Genomic DNA, 9322 nt, shown 5'->3' with positions numbered 1-9322 from the left:
ATGAGGGGCACTTGGGGCCTGTGTGGGACGTGAGGGGAACCCGGGGCCTGTGTGGGACGTGAGGGGCCCCCGGGGCCTGTGTGGGACATGAGGGGCACCCGGGACCTGTGTGGGATGTGAGGGGCCCCCAGGGCCTGCGTGGGACGTGAGGGGCACCGGGGGCCTGTGTGGGACGTGAGGGGCACCGGGGGCCTGTGTGGGACGTGAGGGGCACTTGGGACCTGTGTGGGACATGAGGGGCACCCAGGGCCTGCAGGAGACATGAGGGGCACTTGGGGCCTGCAGGGGACATGAGGGGCACTTGGGGCCTGCAGGGGACGTGAGGGACACTTGGGGCCTGCAGGGGATGTGAGGGGTACTTGGGGCCTGTGTGGGATGTGAGGGGCACTCGGGGCCTGCAGGGGACATGAGGGGAACCTGGGGCCTGTGTGGGACGTGAGGGGCACCGGGGGCCTGTGTGGGATGTGAGGGGCACTCAGGGCCTGCAGGGGACATGAGGGGTACCCGGGGCCTGCAGGGGACATGAAGGGCACTTGGGGCCTGCTGGGGACATGAAGGGCACCCAGGGCCTGCAGGGGACGTGAGGGGCACCCGTGGCCTGTGTGGGACATGAGGGGCACCCGGGACCTGTGTGGGATGTGAGGGGCCGCCAGGGCCTGCGTGGGACGTGAGGGGCACCGGGGGCCTGTGTGGGACGTGAGGGGCACTTGGGACCTGTGTGGGACATGAGGGGCACCCAGGGCCTGCAGGGGACATGAGGGGCACTTGGGGCCTGCAGGGGACGTGAGGGGCACTTGGGGCCTGCAGGGGATGTGAGGGGCACCTGGGGCCTGTGTGGGACATGAGGGGCACTTGGGGCCTGTGTGGGATGTGAGGGGCCCCCAGGGCCTGCGTGGGACATGAGGGGCACCGGGGGCCTGTGTGGGACGTGAGGGGCACTTGGGACCTGTGTGGGACATGAGGGGCACTTGGGGCCTGTGTGAGACATGAGGGGCACTTGCGGTCTGCAGGGGATGTGAGGGGCACTCGGGGCCTGTGTGGGACATGAGGGGTACCCAGGGCCTGCGTGGGACATGAGGGGCACCGGGGGCCTGTGTGGGACGTGAGGGGCACTTGGGACCTGTGTGGGACGTGAGGGGCACTTGGGGCCTGCAGGGGACGTGAGGGGCACTTGCGGTCTGCAGGGGATGTGAGGGGCACTCGGGGCCTGTGTGGGACATGAGGGGTACCCAGGGCCTGCAGGGGATGTGAGGGGCACTTGAGGCCTGCTGCCAGCAGGGCAGTGGGGACAGGAGGAGAACCCATGAGGGGAAAGGGCATGTGTGTGCCATGGAAAAGAGAAGATAGAGCAGGAAATGGCTACAGTGCCTCGTGGAGAGCCAAGGGCGGCCAGCCTCGCAGAGCTGCCATGGCACCCCAGGAGGGAATGGCTGCCCTGCATGAGCTAAGGGCTGAGGGGAGAAAAGAAGGCAGCAAAATGGAGCTGCTTGAAGGAGGGGTAATTTCACAGGCTGACATATTGTTTTTCCCCAGTTTTGCTATTTTTCAGTGCAGAATGGTGATGGGAGGAGTTAAAGCTGAGCTGTAGGGTTCCCTGAGCCTCCCACCCGCAGCAGAAAGGCCCAGGATCCCATTCAGCTCTGTCCTTCCTAAGCAAAGCACCTGCATGCTTGCCTTTCTAAATACCTTTTCTTTTCCCCAGTGAAATAACTTGGATTTTTTTAATGTTTACTCACTTCCTAATTTGCAAGGATTAATTAATTCACAATGGCTCTCTCAGTCATGGCTGTGAATTAGTGAATCATTAGTGTGCCAAGAGCCCTCTCACATGCTGTATTTAATCCCTGCTTCTAAGAGCTTAGGAAAATCATGCTCTCTCTGCTCAGGGATCTCTCTGCAGTCTGCAAGGATGGTGATTACACTGAATCCATTTCTGGCCTGATCTCTTTTCCAATGGTCATTTGTAGAGCAGTAGTGTTTGTCCTCCAGGAGCTGATATTGAATTTAACAGTGCTTGCCTTTAACTCCTCCTCCTCTCTCCTCAGTACCCTGATTATTATGTTTAAACTCCCATGGTTTTAGCCTAAGTATGGGTTAACAATTTGAACTCAGATATACACACCCTTTCCATGTTGGCTTTGAGATCAACTATTCCCAGCTCACAAGTGGGATATATGAACTGCCAAAATTTTTCTGACCACATGCTGTGAGTCAGGTCCCATCACCTGACACAGGCACCACAACTCCTCCTGCTTCAGGTCCAGTGCTGGTGCATCTCTTACATCTTCCTGCAACAGCAGGCAAATATGTGAGGTAGATATAAATAATATTAGGAGGTAAATATAATAAATAGTAGGGATAAATGTAATAAAATTAGGAATAAATATAATAAATATTAATAAATAAATATCATAAACATTAGGAGGTAGATATAAATGAATGCTAGATATAAATAAATGCAATGCATGCACACTTGTTTTTACCCCCATGTCCTGTCCCCTGGGGTGCTGAGCGTGGCAGGATTGGCTGGGGCAGCTCCCCATGACTCCAGCATGGTGCCAGGGTGGAGCTGGAGCCTGTGGTACCTGTCCAGGGCAGTGTCCTGTGAACCACCCTGTCCCACTGCCCAGTGCCAGCCCCTCTGCTCCCCTGCTGTCGGATGCTGGGGTGGCTGCAAATGTGCTCAGATGCATTTTTCCATGTCTGAGCTGTAGCACAGAGCTGATGGAGACACCCCCTCCCCAAGAGGCCAGAGGCAGCTGTGCCCACCAACATCTGAGGTTCAGCAGCCAGGGAACTGTGACGTGTGGAGCTCAGAGCAGCAACACCGAGGAGCCCAACCCAAAGCTCCCCAGCAGTGGGACAGGGAAGTGCAGCAGGGGGATGTGCAGACAGGTAATCAAGAAGAAGCTGAAGATAGAAGCTGTTGGCTCACGAGAAGCTTATGGACATTTTGGGAAGCAGGCCCCACATGGCTGCATCAGACCTCCCGGGGCAAGGTTTGTAAGAAATTCATGACTTGTTCCATTAAAAATGTATTTTCTGCTTTAAATGTATTATATCACACTAATGGACAATATCAACTTGATCTCTGCTGGGAGAGGTGTGGGCTTTCCTCCATCCAGGCTAATTTGCATTTGTCACAGTGCCAGTAATAGATGAGTACTACATACAGGGACAGGAAACCATCTGGAGTCCTTCCATGCCATGTTGGGGAGTGCAGAAAACCTGCCGGCTGTAAATCAGCAGCACCTGATGCATCAGGACAATCAGAGCACGTCCAAGGCACGATGCCGAGTTCCAACCCCACCCCAAGGCCCTGAGGGTCACGGCATGGAAAAGAACTTTTGTGACACTACAGAGGGTGTAAAGGCAGGGCAGAGGGCGGTAAAAATGGTAAAAAGAACAGTAAATACAAATAACAAATGAATAAATACCAATAAATAAAATGTAAATAGTAATTACAAAGGCAGTTAACTACTAATAAAGAATAAAGGAATAGGTTGCACCTTGAGTTCTGCATGCTGTTTTGGGCCCCTCACTTTAAAAAGGACATTGAGGTGCTGGAGCATGTCCATAGAAGGGCACCAAGGTTTAGAGAAGTTTAGAACACTTGTGTGATGAGGAGTGGCTGAGGGAGCTGGGGTTTAGAACACTTGTGTGATGAGGAGTGGCTGAGGGAGCCGGGGCTGTTCAGTCTCCAGGAGCTCAGCAGGGACCTCCTTGCCCTGTACAACTCCCTGGCAGGAGGCTGTAGTGAGATGGGGCCAGCCTCCTCTGCCATGTCTGCAGTGAGAGGACCAGAGGAAAAGGTTTTAAGCTGAAGCGGGAGAATCAAATTAAATATTAAAAGATATTTTTCCCTGTTCAGAGGGTCAGGCATCAGAACAGGTTGCCAGGGAGGTGGTGGAATCCCCATCCTGGACGTGCTCAACAGGCACCTACACCTGGTGCCGGGTGATGTGGTTTAGTGGCTTAGGGGTACAGTGGCAATGTACCATGGTTGGACCGGGTGATCTGAAAGGTCTCGCCCAGCCCTGGTGGCTCTGTGCCTCGAATAATGACGAAAAGCACCGGGAACAATAAAACGAGGAAATAACGAGACGCGCGGCGGGCTCGGCAGCGCCCTGGGTCCTCCGCGGCGGCAGGGGGCGCTGTGGCGCAGCGGCGCGGGCGGAAGCGCGGGCGGGAGGGCCGGGCCGGTGCGACGCCGTGAGCGCGGGGCGGGGGGGACGGGCCGGGCGAGCCGGGGCCGCGCCGCCTCTGCCGCAGCCGCAGCGCCGGAGCCGAGAGCCGCCAGCGGGCGGGCGGGGCCCGCCGGACGCACAGGTACTGGGGCGACCGGGGCTGCAGGGGGCGAGGGCCGTGGGCATTGTCCGGCGCGGGGCCGGGCCGTGCCCTGCGGGCCGCGGGTAGCGCGGCCCGGCCGGTGCCCGCCGCGCTCCGGGCCCGTTTGTCCGCTGGGCGCTGGGAGGGACCGGCCGAGTCCCGCCGGCCTGGGCGGAGGGCAGCTCCGGGGATAGCAGCCGCTGCTCCGGGGGTGCCGCGCGGCACGGCCGGGCAGCCCGAGGGAAAGGGCACGGCCGGGGCTGCGCTTCCCGTGCGGCAGCGCCCCGGTCCCCGAGCCGCTCCAACGTCGAGCCGGGGAGCGATCAACGTAAAGCCGCGCACGGCCCGGCCCGGAGCGAACCGCAGCGCCCGCGCCGCTCCCGAGGAGGGCGGAGGGGCAGCGGCTGTCCCGTCCCAGCGCCGCCGGGCCGGGGGCGCTGCCCGCGACCACCGCTCTTTGTTCGGCCCCGGGAACACGCACGGAGCGGCCGGAGGTGCGGGGCCGGCACTGCCTTGCGCGGCCTCTCGGGGTCCGGCTCCGAGGCCTCTTCCTACAATTGTTGTTGCTGTGGTGGCCCCGCTAGGCCTCCGCAGCCGTGGCTGTGCGGGAGGGCTGCCCACAGCCTGTTCGCTCTGCGGGCTGCCCCACAGACACCCAGCGCGGCCTGAGCTCTGCTCCCTGGCATAAGAAAAGTTTTGCCATTGTTTTTTTTTCCCTGTAAATCCCTGGAATGCTACCGGTACTGAAACTAGGATGTATCCGGTTTTGGTATTTTAAAAATTTCTTTAAATTTTAATTTCTGGTGAGGGATCATGTAGGTGCCCAGGATTTATTTAAAACCTATATGCTGTCTTGTGGGAATGGTGTGATTTAATTTGCATGATGAGTCAAAGATTAAATTACATGATCTAGGCTCTTCAGTTTCAGTGAGGCAAATAATGCGTGGAAGAACAGTTTCAGTGTAGATCAGAAATGAAATTTGATTAACATCAAAATGTTGTAAAGTTTTGTCTGCGCGTGGGTTATTTTTAAAACTTACCTGTCAGAAACTCTTAATTTAAAATCCTTAGCAGTGTGGTTTATCAGGAAGTGTGCCTTCCTTTTTAACACCTAGAGCTCGTGCGGTCAGAGGAAATTTAACATCCTGAGCTTCCACCTTGGTATCGAAGCTTTTAAATAATAGATTTTTACTATTTAAAGCACTGTGTACTTTTAATTAATAGCTATTACCTAATACCTGTTGATGTGGCACATGCCTTTAACTGCAGAAGAAATAAAAGGCCACAAAATATTTTGAGAAGTAGGATAAGCATGGTGCCCATTCTGGGCTCAGGAGTAAGTTGATTTTTTTGTTGTTTTCGGTTGTCCTGTAGAAATTGGCAGCTAAGGTGACCTGTAAGTGGCATGATGGTGTCCTGATAGGTTTCTGCCTGCTGTAAGAATATTGTATTTCATAGTTTTAGCTTCATGGTTTTCATGTGGTGTGAGAAACTATTGGGCCAGCCAGCTAGGATGCTTTTGGCTTAAATTTATTTGTATTTGATGTGGATCTCAGTGGTAGTGTAACATTCCTGTTGTTGGGGCTTTCCTTGGTCAGACAGAGGCACCTTGGGACAGGAGAGGTCGTGCCTGGTGGTGTTGTGAGCAAGCAGGACAGTGTTAGAATGTGAGTTTGTACATATGGACTGTGCTGCTGAGCTTTCCTGAATGCTGACAGCATTGATTTTTTTTTTCCTCTTAAGTTTAATGACATTCTTTTCTTTATGTTGACACAAAGTTGTGAAATTTTGATGTGTTCTGTGTGCATTGAATGCACAGTTGTGTAAAACAGAATTTATATTTATAAAAATATATGTGTTTACAAATAAAAGCAGCAGTTGAGTAATACTTTGTGACAGTATGTCTTTGAGAGATAATTATACTCTTTGGGTATTATCAAGCCCAGACAAATGTATATTCCCAGTGGGGTGTGATAATATTAAAACTGCACCTCTTGGAATTCCTTGATTGGCTTATTCAGGAGGGAATGGTATCTATTTTGCATTCTGTCATGTAGCTGTTATTAATTAATGGCTGGTAGTTAAATGAGACTTGACTGTTGCCCTGTATGTGCTGCACTTCCTAAGGTTTTTTATGGCATTTTGGTGAATATGAGAATTACTGGCCAATGTCTTCCCTTCTGAATAATTTCTTTGTTCAATTTTTACAGATTTTTTTACATGAATTATTTGCAGTCTGTTTTGGGTTTGTTTTTTTTTTTTTTGTGTAAAATATTTCTGAAAGCTGCTAATCTCTGTATGTGCTTTAGAGGCTTTAGAAACTTGCTAAAATAATGATTTTTTTGGTGGAGTTTCAGAAAGCTGTAATAGCTGGTGCTGCTTTGAAGCAGGGGCAGGAAGAAGCCTGGTGGCCTTTTGAATTCCCTTCTGGCCCTGCTTTTCTGTACTTGTGACACTGTGTAATATGGTTTAATTACAAGAGCAGCTATTAAAGTATGATTATCTTAGTCTAATTGGAGGCATCTTGCAGTTACCTATCAAAAATAAGATTTGACTCATCTGCTCCTTCAAAATTAATAGTTCCATAACAGCCTGCAGCTATTTATGTAAATAATGTGCGAAGCAAAAAATGCCAGTTGAATATTTTTCAAATATTACCATTTCTGCATTGTACAGTTGGAATTTTGTACGTTTAATTCTCTCTCTGGCCATGTTTTCTCTCCATACCATGCTTCTGGCAGCACGAGGTGCAGAGGTGTGAGCCAAAGGGAAGCTGAAAGTCTGCAGTGAGAAGGTGAAACTTTATGCTGAAATCCCTCCCCACCCCCAAGTGCAAACACAAAGGTTAAATTAGAAGATGAGGCTGTCTTGAATTATTTTAAAGGACTTGAGCTGGGCTGTTAAATGCATGATCAGGAGTACCCAAGGCTTCCACTGGTGTCATGTGAGTTTGGGCTTTCTTTAGCCTGAGCAGAGTTATGTGCTTTCCTTATTGCACCTTGTGATAAAATAACACATTCATTTGCCCCTGTTTAAATACTCCTTATAAAGGCTTGAATTCAGGATTGATCCAAACTTGAAGCAGCCAAAATTCTGTATGTTTACAGGAATAACTGTGGTTGTTCCTCAACAGCCTTCGTGGCCTCCTTTTTTCAGACAGTGTTAATTTAGGAAGTAAATGGCTTAGGTTTAAATAAACATCTGGAATTTGCTTTCTAACTCCCTTGGTCTGAGCATTCTAGCTATGCTTGATATAATCAAAAGACACTACAAAAAGTTCCTGACTGTTGACTTCAAATTTGCTAAAAGGAAGCAAATATTAAGCCTATCCACAAGGGCATAAAATTCTGGGGGATATTACTGAATGTTGTAGCTAATCTTTCTGTTTATTGAAATTCTGCTACTTGTAGTTAAATTCCAAGTTTCTTTCTAAAGATCCATTTCCTCTGTAATCCTTCCCTCCCCTTCAAACACTCAGGGAATTCTTCACCAAAAAGTTAAATATAGCAAGACAGTTCAAAAACTGGCGAGTTAGAATTAGTAGAGGACTGTAGTATTAGTGTAAGATGTTTTTCTAAGTTCACAAACATCTTTGGATGAAGATATTTATGAGTTACTACGTAGATGTTTAAAACATTGGATATTTTAAAACATTCAGGTATACTGCCAAGTGTGGGAAATGGCTGCATCAGTGAAAAATTACTCTGTGCTGCTTTTGATCCTTGCCCTGTTGTGTATTTTTTTTAGTCAGTCTTTATTGATAACAAATTGTTTTTTCTTACTAAGAGAATGTAACAAATTGTTTTAACTGCAAACCCTGCAGGATTTGAAACATGAGACATAAAAATAGCTAAGATAGAACTTGGCTATAAATTAAAGAGAATTAATTTGTCAGCTTTTCAGGGAGTTGAATGTATGTGACTGTGAGAACAGTACTTATGTTCAGTCACTCATGTGTGAAATGCCTTATCTCCTTTGAAGTTTATCTGTGTTAAAACACAGAATGAAAAAATGGAGAAGCATTTCCAGAAATGTGGAATGTGAACGTGTGATCTTTTTCTGGCTGCTAAAGCTGCCCAGACAAACAGCTTGACATCTGAAGAAACACCTTTCTGAGACGTTTTCATTGTTGTATTTACTGACTTTGGAGTGAAGCATGGCAGTGCATAGATTTGGGAGGAAAGGCAGCTGCACAGAGCTGGGGAAGGTCCCTCTGACACCCCAGCTGGCTCTTGCAGCCAGCATTCCTCCAACTGTGCAACTTTCATTTTCTTTACTTTCCTGGCCAGGTGCACCTGGGGAGCTCCTCATGGATGGATTTCTTTCTCCAAATATTCATTCAGAGCCACAGCAGCTTCTCAGCTCATCTGCTGAGGAGCTTGCTTTGAGATGGAGTCTGTAGACACCGAGTTCTGAGTGACACCCTGTATGGGGTGGTGGATGTGTGTGCTGATCACAGCCATGCAGAGCATCCTGCTGCAGTGGAGCTCTCAGCTCTTCCCCTGCCTAAGCAGTTTCAGAGTTTCAGGAGGTTTTGCTGCACTTGTAGAAATGAGGCAAAAGTTATTGGTCATTATATTTTATTTTTGACTGTTACATGTGAAGTTACTGCTCTGGCAGATGATCTCCTTTTAATATGTCGGAAGATTTAATTAAATGTCAGAAGATTTAGGTTTTTTTTAAATGTATTGCAATAATTTATAAAATTAACCACTATATTAACAACCACGTAACATTGTGACTTTATTTAATATCATGTACAGAGAGAATAAGCACAAGTAAAGTCCGTTCAGAGAGGCACAAAATTTTAGCAAAGAAAATGTGGGGGGTTTTATTGTAAAAGAGGCCTTAGGGATGCAGACATGCACTGAGTGTAACACAGGGATGCCTGAGAAGTCTCTCCCACATGGTTTATGAATGCCTGGCTCTTCTAACCTGTCACACCTGCTCTTCAAGTCCTAAGTTTCTTCTGACTGGAGTTTGGTAGTGATGG

The 9322-nt window shown here is 49.5% G+C and overlaps 1 protein-coding gene across 1 annotated transcript in view; it reads left to right on the top strand.

The window, feature by feature from the left end:
- Positions 1-4192: 4192 nt before the first annotated feature.
- CAB39 (calcium binding protein 39) overlaps positions 4193-9322 on the top strand; it is a 45919-nt gene continuing 40789 nt past the window's right edge. Inside the window, exon 1 of the mRNA XM_054638997.2 lies at positions 4193-4329. The gene's annotated coding sequence lies outside the window, so the exon portion shown is untranslated. The remainder of the gene's footprint in view (positions 4330-9322) is intronic.

The sequence above is a fragment of the Agelaius phoeniceus genome, chromosome 10 (assembly GCF_051311805.1).
Source record: "Agelaius phoeniceus isolate bAgePho1 chromosome 10, bAgePho1.hap1, whole genome shotgun sequence".
Lineage (NCBI taxonomy): Eukaryota > Metazoa > Chordata > Aves > Passeriformes > Icteridae > Agelaius > Agelaius phoeniceus.
The sequence above is the reverse complement of the archived record's forward strand: the minus strand, read 5'-3'. Positions and strand labels throughout refer to the sequence as shown.